The following is a 13,052-nucleotide window of genomic DNA, read 5'->3' on the forward strand; positions in this document are numbered from 1 at the left end:
CAGGCAGCGCCGCTGATTGGGCCACACGACTCTGGGGGCGGGCCGCGGCACAGTCGGGGTCGGCCGCTCGCCCAGCAGCTCCGGAGGCTGGCGGTGGGGGCCGGGAGGGGAGACCCCAGCTGGCGCCTCGTCTCGCACCACGACCACCTCGGAAGAACACGCCCCCACCTACCCCCGCCCTGTCTTTTCCTCAGCCTAGTTCTTACCGAAAACTCACTGTCCACTGCATGTGTTGGTCCTGGCTTCCATCCATTAATGAGAAAGGTAGGCGATTTGGGTGAAAACAATACAGTACCTAGAAAAATCTTTGTCTTGAAGAGCCAACCAACAGTATCCATTTCCCAGTCTTCAGTGTATCTCTACCTATTTATTTCACCAGAGCAGGATGGACAAACTCAGGTACTGAAACTAGATATTTGTATCTGGTACTCAATTTTGTGACTTGCAAGCTCTGTGACCTTGGCCAAGTTACTTGGCCCTTGAAAACTTGTTGGCTCATTTATAAAATGGTCATAGTAATAACACTATCTTAAAGAGGTGTTGTGAAGATTAAGTTGAATAGTACAGTGTGTTTGAAACAGTAGCTGGCAGGAATGTTAAAGTTTAATAAGTGTAAGCTTACATTCATGCAGGTAGAAAAGCAAAAGATGATTGCACGGAAGGAATAGCTTAGCCAGTACCTAGGAGAACCTTTACGAATAGAATGCATGTAAACGTGGCTTCTTTTCCATGTTTACCTGCAAATCTATGTAATTTCTGCACCTCATTCCCCGCACACTAAACCCCAAGAAATTTGTAGGCTGCAGCTTGAGCTCTTTTCTTTCATTGATTTCTCCATTTAGGACAAGGACTTTTCACACAGAAGAAAAGGCTTTCTGGGTCCTCTTTCACTTCTCACAGTCTCTGTTTGGATTGGGAGCAAGATTCTGTCCCAAACTGAAAAACTGGAGTGGGCACAAATCAGACAAAGTTCCTGGGTCAGTCTGGAATTTTATTGTTTTTGATCAGAGACTATTGAAAGGTTTACAGAGCAGAGTGAGTTCAGTGGGATCTTTCCAATGTTATAAAGATCAATGCAGAATAAAATTTCAAGTTTCAGAGTATAAATATAGGCAACACTTCAGAGTTAATTTCTCTAAAACAAACAAACAAAAAAGAAAAGAAAAGAAAAAAGCTTTCATCACCAGGTCATTTTAATTTTAACGTGAGTTCTGGGTGAGGCAGTCTGTGAAAAAAGAGAGATAAATGTCCCCAACTCAGCTTTGCACCTGCTGTTCTCCGCTAAGTACAAGGTAAATTTTGACCAGCTTCTGATGTGCTTCCAATTACAAAGGGTAGGATACAAGGCGTCATGGAAATTCTTCTGAACTCAAGGACTCCACAGATGGGTGTTTGGGGGCAAAGAGAATGTAATGATATCCAAAGAGGCAACGGGGTGAACAGCATAAATGTCTGAGCATCAGAAGGCCTGGGTTCTGTCTTCTCTCAGCCCCTAAATAGGCTGCTTCCCCTCCTTGGGCCTATTTTTTTTCATCTGTGGGAAAAGGATTGGGTTAGATCAAAGGATCTTAATTTGAGAATTTTGGACTGCTAACTGGTCTAAGTGGTGTGATAATCCCAAAGTCCTGTGCAAAATTATGTGCATATGTACATTTCTAGGGGGAGGTGCATAATTTTCCTTTCATCAGCGTCTCAAAAAGATCCACATGACAGCCCTTGTGGAAGTCTCTAAGCAACTCTTCATCTCTTAAAATCCATGATTTTATGATCTTGGCAGTGAGGATTGTTAGGAAGCAGATTATGATAAAGACCTCATGAGAGGCAAGATTGATCCATTGTCATTACTTGTAATTAATCCATTTTATTCAGGGAAAAATAAATATCTAAAATGAGCAACCTGTCAATAAAAAAAAGGTACTGTGAGAAGCTGGAGATCACTTTCTTGACCTATGAAAGCCATAGCACATAGCAAATTTGTTTTTATTTACATTTTTGAGGTATAATTTACATACAGTAAAGTGCACAAATCTTACATGATAGCTCAATGCATTTTTAAATATATACACTTGTGAAATGTACCCAGCATCACAAAAGTCTCCCTCCTGCTCTCCAACATCATCTCTACCAAACGTAGTTACTATTCTGACCTCTCTCACCATAAATAAGTTTTGCCTGCTCTTGAACTTTACATAGATTGCATCACACAGCATTTAAAACTACTAATCAGGGTGCCAGACCAGTGGTGTAGTGGTTAAGTTTGCCTGCTCCACTTCGGCGGCCTGGGGTTCGTGGGTTTGGATCCTGGGTGCAGAATTACACACCACTCATCAAGCCGTGCTGTAGAGGCATCCCACGTACAAAATAGAGGAAGGTTGGCACAGATGTTAGTTTAGGGACAATCTTCCTCAAGCAAAAAGAGGAAAATTGGGAACAGATGTTAGCTCAGGGTCAATCTTCCTCACCAAAAAACAAAACAAAACAAAACAAAACAAAACCCTACTAGTCATATCTCCTTCTGCCCTGCTAGGAAGCAGTATAATGCCATGGAAAGAACACAGACAATTTTGGAATCAGACACACAGAGTTTAAATTTTTAGTCTCCGTAGCTCACCTGCTCGCTATGTAACCTTGAACAAATGACTTAATCTATTTTTAATTCTGTAAAAAATGGAATAATAAAAAGCTGTCTGATAAGTATTATGTGAGGAGTCTATTAAATACTCTATCTAAGGTGTCTGACCCATAGAAGGGGCTCAAATTCTTTTATTTTTCTTTCTTTACTCCTAGAAAATTTCTACTCAACCTTCCAGACTCAGTACAAGTGTTTCCTAAAGGAGACCTTTTCCAACTCCCTGCCAACCAAAATAGTTGATCTCTTAGTTCACTTTGTTCTGTCACTGTGCTTTGTATGTTCCTCTGCTACAACATTTAGCACAATCTACTGTGACTATTGACATTACTACAGAATTTGGGAGCCTTGAGGTCAGGAACTAGGTGATTTCACCTGTATTTCACTAGTGCCCCTACTAATAAGAGGAACTCAATAAATTTTTGTGAAATTAATGAATTCTGCTATAGTGGCATTCTTTTAGAAGTATGTACTATAGATAGTAGAGTTAGCTTTGAAACTATTAAAAGAGGGAATTTATAGATTTCTTACTTTTTGAGTTTGGTAAAGTGTGTGTGTGTTACAGTGAACAGTGGCTTAAAAAATAAAGCAATACTTACTTGCAATAATTACTTAACATATGTGATGTGGACATGTGTTATAGGCACGATAAACAACTTAAGTGGAAAAGCCAACAAACTCGATGAATTTTTAGCTTTTCCAAAGTTGGAAAACACAAGACAAAGGAACAGACTATAAGGCAGTGAATGAAGGAAGAGCTTAGACTAAATGATCACACAATAAGAGGGATTTTGTAGGTTGTTTAAACTTTTATTATTCTTGAGGAGAGAAGGAGATGTGAAAATTCCAGGGTAATAGTGGAGTCTTAGAAGATGACAGGAAATATATGGGTGGGTGTGTTATAATACCTAGAAAATATTTTCGTTTCTAAGGAGTATCCAAAAAATGTACAAGTGGTCATAAAATCTTAATAACCTGTTAGAAGTAATTCCAAGATATTCAATTAACTGTTTCTTACCAAGTGAGAGTTCCCTAAATTAAACATGGATCTGTCCCAATAATCAAATGATCAACTGTAATGATAGCATCATCCTCAAATAGAAGCCATCTTCTACATCCGGCAATTCACATTTATGACCCTAGGCCAGTTACACCCATCTCTGGTGCTAAAGGCAGCCCAAGCGGACTGATATTGGTCAGAGGGCTTTCCCTGACTTGCTCCCTGTAACCATATGGTGACCATATATCCTGGTTGACCTGGCATAATTATTAATCATGTCCCCTTTCACATTCAAAAGTATCCCAGAATGAGGTGACAAATTATGATGTCACCTTACCTTTGGGCCTCATACTCAAACTGTCCAGGCCCGTCTCAGTACTCCTCTCCCAGTCCCAGGCTTTATTAAGCCTCAGAACCCTTTCCCACACTCTTTTCCCCAGGTTCTCAACAATAGGTCCTTGAAGTCTTAGTTAAACACCTTAGCAGTAAAAATAAAGAATACAGAGAAGGAAAGTATAAAACTTAGCTAGAGAAGGCAATGAGAGAAGGAGCAAAAAGAGGAGTAAGACCATGGACTAAGCAAGAGTTTCTTGTGAATTATAATGAAATTGATTTTCTTTTGGCATTACTAAACCCGCTCTGAAGAAATTTTTGTGAGAGGAAATCCAAAACTGATATGGGCAGAGTGACTTCTTTGAAAGACAACACTTCCTGAATGTATAAGTTTTGGAATGTTTGTAGGAAGAAAACTCAGGATTGCTGTATAGTCACACCATACATTCAAGCTTTATATTTTCTCAGATCCAACTGACAAACAGAAAACACAGTTGCTATGATTGCAACTCCATCACAAGGTGATGTTCAGGGACTTAGGGGTGATTGGGCTTCGGTTCGTTGGATTTGGGATCAAACTCAGGTCTGTGGGCTTTTGAGGTTGGTTTCTGTTAAAAAAAAAAAAGGGTTTGTACTAAAGTATAGTGTAGAAACAAAGGAGTTACACAAGTAATGCATGCTTACTTGTTTATGTTAGGAAAATTAGTATATACAAATGAACAAAAAGAAAAAAAATGATCACAAATCCTATTCTTATAAGTAACTCCTATTAACATCGGTCTTTAACCTTTCAGAGTTTTTCTGTATACATTATATATACTTTAAAAAGGCAAAATGCCTTATGCAAAAATAGTATACAAAGAAAGCTACTACTATCAATGAAATAGCTCAAAACAGCAGAAGATCATAATCCAGAATGAATTACAAGGTTTGGGGACCCCCTAAAATTCCTCAACAAATATCCACTTTCCACCTCAGGAGTTTCTCTATCAATTCACTTTTGTCTGATATGCTTTTCCTTGTCTTCTGCCTCCCTGGTTGCATGTCTCCACCTCCTACCACAAACGCTGCTTTACCTGGATCCATCTCACCTCTAGGAACATGTAGTCTATTTTGGAATCAAGTATAACAAGCTAGACCTTTGAATCTCCTCCAAAATATGACTCCTGATCTCTACTCTCACATTTTACTCATAATACCCAAAGTGAGAAGTATCTCAAGTGCTCTGCTAAATAAACTCCCACCTGGCACGCACTTAATCAGAGAGTGGAATTGGAACACAAATGTACAGGTGGGAAAGACAGACATGATAGTATCTGTTGTTTATTCTATTAGCGAGGCCAGCTCTCAGACTCCTGTTGCCCATGGAATCGTGTGTACTGGGAAAAAAATTTGTATTCTGAAGTTGTTGATTGCAATTTTCTATGTCAGTTAGGTAACATTCGTTTATTGTGTGGTATGGATCTTTTGTATCTGTACTGATATTTCGTCAGCTTATTTTATCAGTTACTGAGAGAGATGTCTCATAATCTCCCACTATGGTTGTATATTTCTCTACTGTTTTAAGTTTTGTTAATTTTTATCATATGTATTTTGAGGCTATGTTATTTTTTGTTGTTGTTTATTTTTTGTTTATTTTGTTTGTTTGTTTTAAAGATTTTATTTTTCCTTTTTCTCCCCAAAGCACCCTGGTACATAGTTGTATATTTTTAGTTGTGAGTCCTTCTAGTTGTGGCATGTGGGACACCACCACAGCATTGCCTGATGAGTAGTGCCATGTCCACGCCCAGGATTCGAACCGGCGAAACCCTGAGCTGTCAAAGCAGAGCGCGTGAACTTAACCACTTGGCCACGGGGCCGGCCCCGAGGCTATGTTATTAAGGACATACAAACTTGTGATTTTTGTATCTTCCTGATGGACTGACATTTTAACATTATGAAATATTATCTATACCTTTGGTAAAGCCCTTCATCGTACCTTGTCTGATCTTACTATAACTACTTCAGAGTTCTTTTGATTGCTGTTTGCAGGTATACATTTTTCTATTCATTTACTTACAGCCTCACTATATTTTTATACTTAAGATATATTTCTTGAAATCAGCATATAGTTGAAGTTTTAAATTTAGTCTTAAAATCCTTGCCTCCTAATTGGAGTATTCATTCCATTTTTATTTGATATAATGACTGAGATATTTAGGTTTAAACCCATCATCTTGTTTGATGTCACTAATTAGTAGGGAAATGCAAATCAAAACTACAGTGAGATATCATCTCACACCCATTAGAATGGCTATAATTAACAAGACGAGAAATAATATGTGTTGGAGAGGATGTGGAAAAAGGGGAACCCTCACACTCTGCTGGTGGGAGTGCAAACTGGTGCAGCCACTATGGAAAACAGTATGGAAATTTCTCAAAAAATTATAGAAATACCATACGATCCAGCTATCTCACTACTGGGTATTTATCCAAAGAACATGAAATCAACAACACAAAGAGATTTATGCACCCCTATGTTCGTTGCAGCATTATTCACAATAGCCAAGATATAGAACCAACCCAAGTGCCCATCAACTGATAAATGGATAAAGAAAATGTGGTGTGTGTATATATATATATACACACACCATGGAATACTACTCAGTTATCAAAAATACAAAATCATCCCATTTGAATAACGTGAATGGACCTTGAGGGTATTATGTTGAGTGAAATAAGCTAGACAGAGAAAGACAAATACTGTGTGATTTCACTCATATGTGGAAGATAAACAGACATATAGATAAAGAGAACAGATTAGTGGTTACCAGAGGGGAAAGAGGTTGGGGGTGGGTGAAAGGATTAAAGGGGCACATATGTATGGTGGCAGATAAAAACTAGACTATTAGTGGTAAGCACGATACAGTATATATGGAAACTGATATATAATAATGTACGCCTGAAATTATACAATGTTATAAACCAATATGACTTCAATTAAAAAAAACCCAACATCTTACTATTTCTTTTCTACCTGTCCAATATGTTCTATGTTCCTTTTTCGCTCTTTTCTTGCCTTTTTAAACTTAATTACTTTTCTTTTTATTCTGTTTTTTCTTCTATTAGCTTGCTAATTATACTTTCTTTTACTATTCTTTTAGTATTATCAAAGACATCGTAACATGTGCCCTTGATTTATGAAAATTTCTCCAAGTTAGGACTTTTTCTACCTCCTGAACAATGCTAGGATCTTAGAACCTTAGTTACATTTACTACCGACCACATGCCTCACTGCTATTGTTGTCGTGTGTCATAATTCTTTCTATATATTAAACTCTACAAGATACTATTATTTCATAAATCAATATTTATTTAGAATTACCTACCTACTTACCCTAGTAAGTTCCAGTAGGAGAGTCACAGTGCAGACCACTCAAGTTCTAGAGTAAAGCCATGACACCTGTAGCAGAGAATTTTATTTATCTTATTTTATTTACTTTCAAATAGAGTTAAACTCTATTTTAATGATTTGGAAAGCATCTCCTTTTTGTTATTGTACCTTGGTAAGGAATGAACATCTGACCATGATGACATTTTGTGAAGATGGGTCTCTATCCTTTTCTTTTTTTTTAAGATTGACACCTGAGCTAACAACTGTTGCCAATCTTCTTCTTTTTCTTTTCTTTCTGCTTTTTCTCCCCAACCCCCCCCCCCCCCAGTGGATAGTTGTATATTTTAGTTGTGGGTCCTCCTAGCTGTGACATGTGGGGTGCCACCTTACTGTGGCCTGATGAGTGGTGCCATGTCTGCGCCCAGGATCCGAACCAGCAAAACCCTGGGCCACCGTAATGGAGCACGCGAACTTAACCACTCGGCCACAGGGCAGGCCCCTATCCTTTTTTTTTTAAGATTGGCCCTGAGCTAACATCTGTTGCCAATCTTCTCTTCTTCTTCTTCTGGGATCCCTTTTGCCATTTTGGTTCTTGTGTCCAAAGCCCATCTGCCACAGGTACTTGACTAACAGGTCATACCTGCCACTTTCTCTGGGGGATTTCCCTTGTGTGTTTGAAGCCTCTGGTGCTGGAGATTCCTGGGAGTTATACCAACCTTCCATTGCATGGCCCATGACCAATAACTGATTGGGGCAGGGGTACAAAAATTCCACTTCCTTGCTTCAAGGCAAGATGGGCTCTGCAGTGCACTTTGTATTCCACAGCTTTCTGTAGGATGAGACTGAAGCTAGATTTCACCAGAAACACCATTCTTACATAGTTCCTTTCCTATCCTGCTTTCCTTGTTCCCTTACTTATCGCTTCTAAGTGTACTTTCAATAAATCACATGCAAACAAATATCCATCTCAGGTTGTTTCTAGGGAAACTTACTTAAGACTTCTCCCAAATAAACTTCCTGCACCTAGTTCCTTCTCCCAAGTAAGAAAGAAGTCATTCATCCAACTGATTTTTAGTAGCTGAGAAGACCACATGACCCTAAGTTATTGTAGGAAACAACTCCTGAACTTAAATTGTTATAAAAATCATTAAAATTGAATTACAGCATACCTCAGTATATATAACTATATTTACACTTTTAAGGCATTTTAATAGACTTTGACTCACTTTCTCTATGGAAGATCGTGTGTGTTTGTAGAAACTTCATTAACAATGAAATATGAAAGACTTCAACATGTGAAATTAGTTTCAAGAGTGTAAATTACAGTCAGAAGAAATTCTATTTAACACAAGGGAGAACTTTTAGCTATTAGAGTGTCCTCAGATTGGGTTAAATTTCTTGTCATCTTAGACTTCCAAACACAAGCTGGATGATCCCTTGGTGAAAACAAAACAAAGGGCTCTTCAGGCATCATAAACATTGAACTGGTAGCTAGTGATGCAGCTAGTGATGCAGGTGAGGTATAGTTATGATTTATATTCAGGAACTTAAATATGGTTTTTTGAAACTTCTTTTGGTTGGAGGAAGATTCAACTAAGAAATTACTATTTCTAATAATTTACTTTTTCTATTTGTTTTTTGTTTGTTTTTCTTTCTTGTACCCTATACTAAATCCATCATTGGTTTTGTACACATTTTTCTTTAACTAAATCTCATCTTTATAGTAACAACTGTTGTTCAAAATCATAACCAACACACTAGCCTGTGGGATTCCTCAATGAAGTGTGTTGGGCTGCGGCTATGACTGAAAGTGTGGACTGAAAACCATGGGCTTCCTATACCTATGGATGGCTGATAGCCAAGTTTAAATTTCAGTTGCTGAATTTAGGCATTATTGAATTCAGAGCCTTTCTCTTATGTGAAAATTAGGGCACTGATTGGACAGTAGGATGCCTAGAATTGAAGTGGGATTTTTGGGAGTGTTTAGATTATTGCTGTCAGATAGCACCATTCAATATCCCAGCCCATCATGCCTCACACCATACCACCATCTATAGCCCTTAAATATCTTATACACCATCATGGTATCCCATATAACATTGCTTCTGATAAAGAAAACTCACTTTATGGTGAAAGAGTTAAGGCAATGAATTGATGTCTATGGAACTCGCTGGTCTTATTATTTATTCCATCACCCAGAAACAAGTGATCTTATAGAGAGGTAGGATGGTCTATTGAAAACTCAGTTATAATGCTAGCAGGGAGATTTTTTCCAAGGTTGAGGTGCTATTCTACGAGATGTGCTATATGCTCTAAGTTAACAATCAAGATTTGGTCCTGTTTTCCCATTGCAAAAGTATAGGTTCCAAGATGGGAGTGGAAAGTGTACCTCTCACAAAACGCAAACTGGAAAATGCTGTTTTCTGTCCCCATGATTCTGGGGTGTGCTGGTTTAGAGATCTTGGTATGCATGAGAGAAATGCTTCTGTCAGGGGACACACTATGGTTCCACTGACTTGGAAATTAAGACTGCTACCTGGATGCATAAGGTTCTTCATGTCACCAGGAAAACAGGTCAAAAATGGTGCTGGCTGGGACGATTGATCTTTGTTATTAAGAGGAGACAGTGTTACTGACAAACAACAGAGGCTTAAAGCGCTATGCTTGGGATTCACGGATTTCCTTGGGGTGACTCTTAGTACTGCCATCTCTAGTAGTAAAGTTAATGGAGGACTCCAACAGTCTTGCATGGGCAAGACCATTAAGGGCTCCGATCTCTTGGGAATGGAGGTTTGGGTCATTCAACCAAGTAATGAAGCTTGACCAGCTGCAGTTGTTGGCTCTGGGCAAGACAACATGAAATGGGCACTGGAGGACGGAAGTTAGAAATGTCAGTTCCAGTCTTATGACTACTTGCAGAAATAAAGATTATAGCATCTGCCTAATTTTCTCACTTGTTCTGCCATGCATATATTTAAATTAATTTTTCTTTTCTTTTCCATCCCTTTCTTCCAGGGCATGCTAGTGGTGGTTAGCTTTACAATTTTGTTCATGGATTACAGAATTCTGAGACAGCATCATGGTGGGACCATAAGAGGACTGAACATCATAGACAGATTCTATATAAGCTGGATTCAGCCACCAATGAGATTTGAGTTTATCATCCTTTTAGGGAGGGAGGGAGCACATTTTGATTTTATAAGGAACAGCTGCATTATGTTAATTGGCAGTATTTTTTCTTCTGGAAGATTAAGTATGGGAAGAAGAGTTTATGTTAATATTGGGCATGGGCTGTAAAGAAGTGAACTCTAGTGAATATTGTCACTTCTTTTCATCTAGCATCTGTTTTCCTTTTGATGATTGGAGAATTCCCCACCTCAAAGTCTGCCTGTCACTCTAGAAGCTGAAAATGGCATGTACTCACTTTCTCACCTTTGTTGTAGTTAGGGTATGGGTACATTATCTAGGACCCACCACTAACCAGATACAATCTCCCAATACTCTATGTTAGGAGTAGGCCACAGGAGGACTGTGAGGAACTCTTAGACAGCAGCAACGTTGCAAGAAAGATGTTTCCTTGGGCAGCAGTGGTGCTTTCACTGACAAATTCTAGGTGTGAATTTTGGGTATTGTTTCTGGCTAGGTGGCCCTGAGCCTGAGACATGTTCCCTAGCCCTCCTGGGAACAACTCCTATATCATTTTTTGGTTTTCAAAGTTTAATTTTTATGTAATTTCATACTTAACAAAATTGTGAGAACAGTTAAGGAACCATATATGCTTGAGAGAGAGACAGAGAAAGTTGGTGAGAGCAAGCATGGGGGACAATGCTAAGGCGAACGAGACAAAGTGTATACAATTGGTAGATCTAAATAAAGGGAATATGGGAGTTTCTTAACTATTCTTGCAACACATACACATGCATATTTTTTCTGATTCATTTGAGAATAAGTTGCAAACATAGTTCTGTACCCCTAAATACATCAGTGTGTATTTCCTAAGAACTTTGATAGTCTCTTACATAACCACCATACAATTATATAAATCAGAAAATGTAACATTGATATAACACTATTATTTAATCTTTACTCCATATTCAAATTCCTATGTCATTTAAATGAATTTCTTTACTGTTCAAATGGATCAGTGTTAGCTTCTGTGAACTCTGATTAATTTCAAGGTCTCAGATAGATATCATCTCCCCCAGGATGTGTTCCTGGACCCCAACTTTGAGTCAGGTGACTCTCTTACGTACACTTATACTACAGGGTACTCTACCTACCAGTGTGTTTATAACACTGTTTTCCTGATTGTCTGTCTGCCTCTCCAACCTGAACTAAGCCATTGAAAAGGACAGATTTGTCTCTTTTTCGCTGGTCTGTCTACACTGACCAGCATAGTTCCTGATACATAGTAGATACTAATAAATATTTGTTGAACTGGATCTGAACACTTCAGTTGCAACTTAAATGAAATCTGTTCTAAGTTGAATTTGTCATATTCTCTCTTTCAGTTGAAAGCTGTATCTGTCAAGATTCAGCGCAGAAAGTAGAAACCATTCCAGGTATTTTTTTTATTATTATTAAGTTCATAGTAGTTTACATCAATGTGAGATTTCAGTTGTACAATATTTCTTGACTGTCACCACGTAAGTGCTCCCCTTCACCCCCTGTGTCCATGCCCCACCCCCCTTTCCCTGGTAATCACTGAATTGTTTTCTTTGTCCATGTACTTGTTTATATTCCACATATGAGTGAAATCATCTGGTGTTTGTCTTTCTCAGTCTGGCTTATTTCACTTAGCATAATTCCCTCCAGGTCCTTCCATGTTATTGCAAATGGGATGAATTTGTCTTTTTATGGCTGAGTTGTATTCCATTGTATATATATATACCACATCTTCTTTATCCAATCATCAGTCGATAGGCACTTGGATTGTTTCCACGTCTTGGCTACTGTGAATAGTGCTGCAATGAACATAGGGGTACATATGCTACTTTGGATTGTTGATTTCAAATTGTTTGGGTAGATACCCAGTAGTGGGAGAGCTGGGTCATACGGTAGTTCTAATTTTAGTTTTTTGGGGAATCTCCATAATGTTTTCCATAGTGGCTGTACCAGTTTGCATTCCCACCAGCAGTGTATGAGGATTCCCTTCTCTCCACACTCTCTCCAACATTTGTTATTTTTAGTCTTAGTGATTATAGTCATTTTAACAGGCGTAACACTCCAGGTATTTTTTACAGGAAGAGATTTGTTGCAGGAAATTGATGCATATATGGTATAGGAGAGCAAGATCTAGGCCGAACCACTAGAAATTATTCTAGAAAAATATAGAACTATACCATCAGCAACATTCCAAGGTCATCATTTGTGTTATTCAAGACACATCCCCATAGCTTTGATCCAGGGGTCAGGAAACTGTAATCAAGAAACTGGGGCCCCTGCCACCATGGATGACTGCACTGCCTCTCAGCACTCAGAAAGCTGGAAAATGACCACTGGAATCCCACTGCAGAAAAAAATTCACATTTTCACAAGTTTTCTTGACAGTATAAGGAGTAAAAAGATGGCTTTAGACTTCTTACTTCTGCCTGTCATATTTCATGAGTTCATCCTATTATCAGAAACTAATTCACATTCAGAAACCTAGTTGCAAAGTAGTCTGGAAAATGTAGTTTTCAGTTATCTAGGCTTTGCAATGCAAGAAGATACCCTGG

The 13,052-nt window shown here is 38.5% G+C and overlaps 1 protein-coding gene across 1 annotated transcript in view; it reads left to right on the top strand.

Moving 5' to 3' along the window:
- The first annotated feature begins 110 nt into the window (after positions 1-110).
- Positions 111-13,052, top strand: part of SCAPER (S-phase cyclin A associated protein in the ER) — a 513,402-nt gene continuing 500,460 nt past the window's right edge. The window contains exons 1-2 of the mRNA XM_046653964.1: positions 111-264; positions 11,847-11,897. The gene's annotated coding sequence lies outside the window, so the exon portion shown is untranslated. The remainder of the gene's footprint in view (positions 265-11,846; positions 11,898-13,052) is intronic.

Source organism: Equus quagga, chromosome 2, assembly GCF_021613505.1.
Source record: "Equus quagga isolate Etosha38 chromosome 2, UCLA_HA_Equagga_1.0, whole genome shotgun sequence".
Lineage (NCBI taxonomy): Eukaryota > Metazoa > Chordata > Mammalia > Perissodactyla > Equidae > Equus > Equus quagga.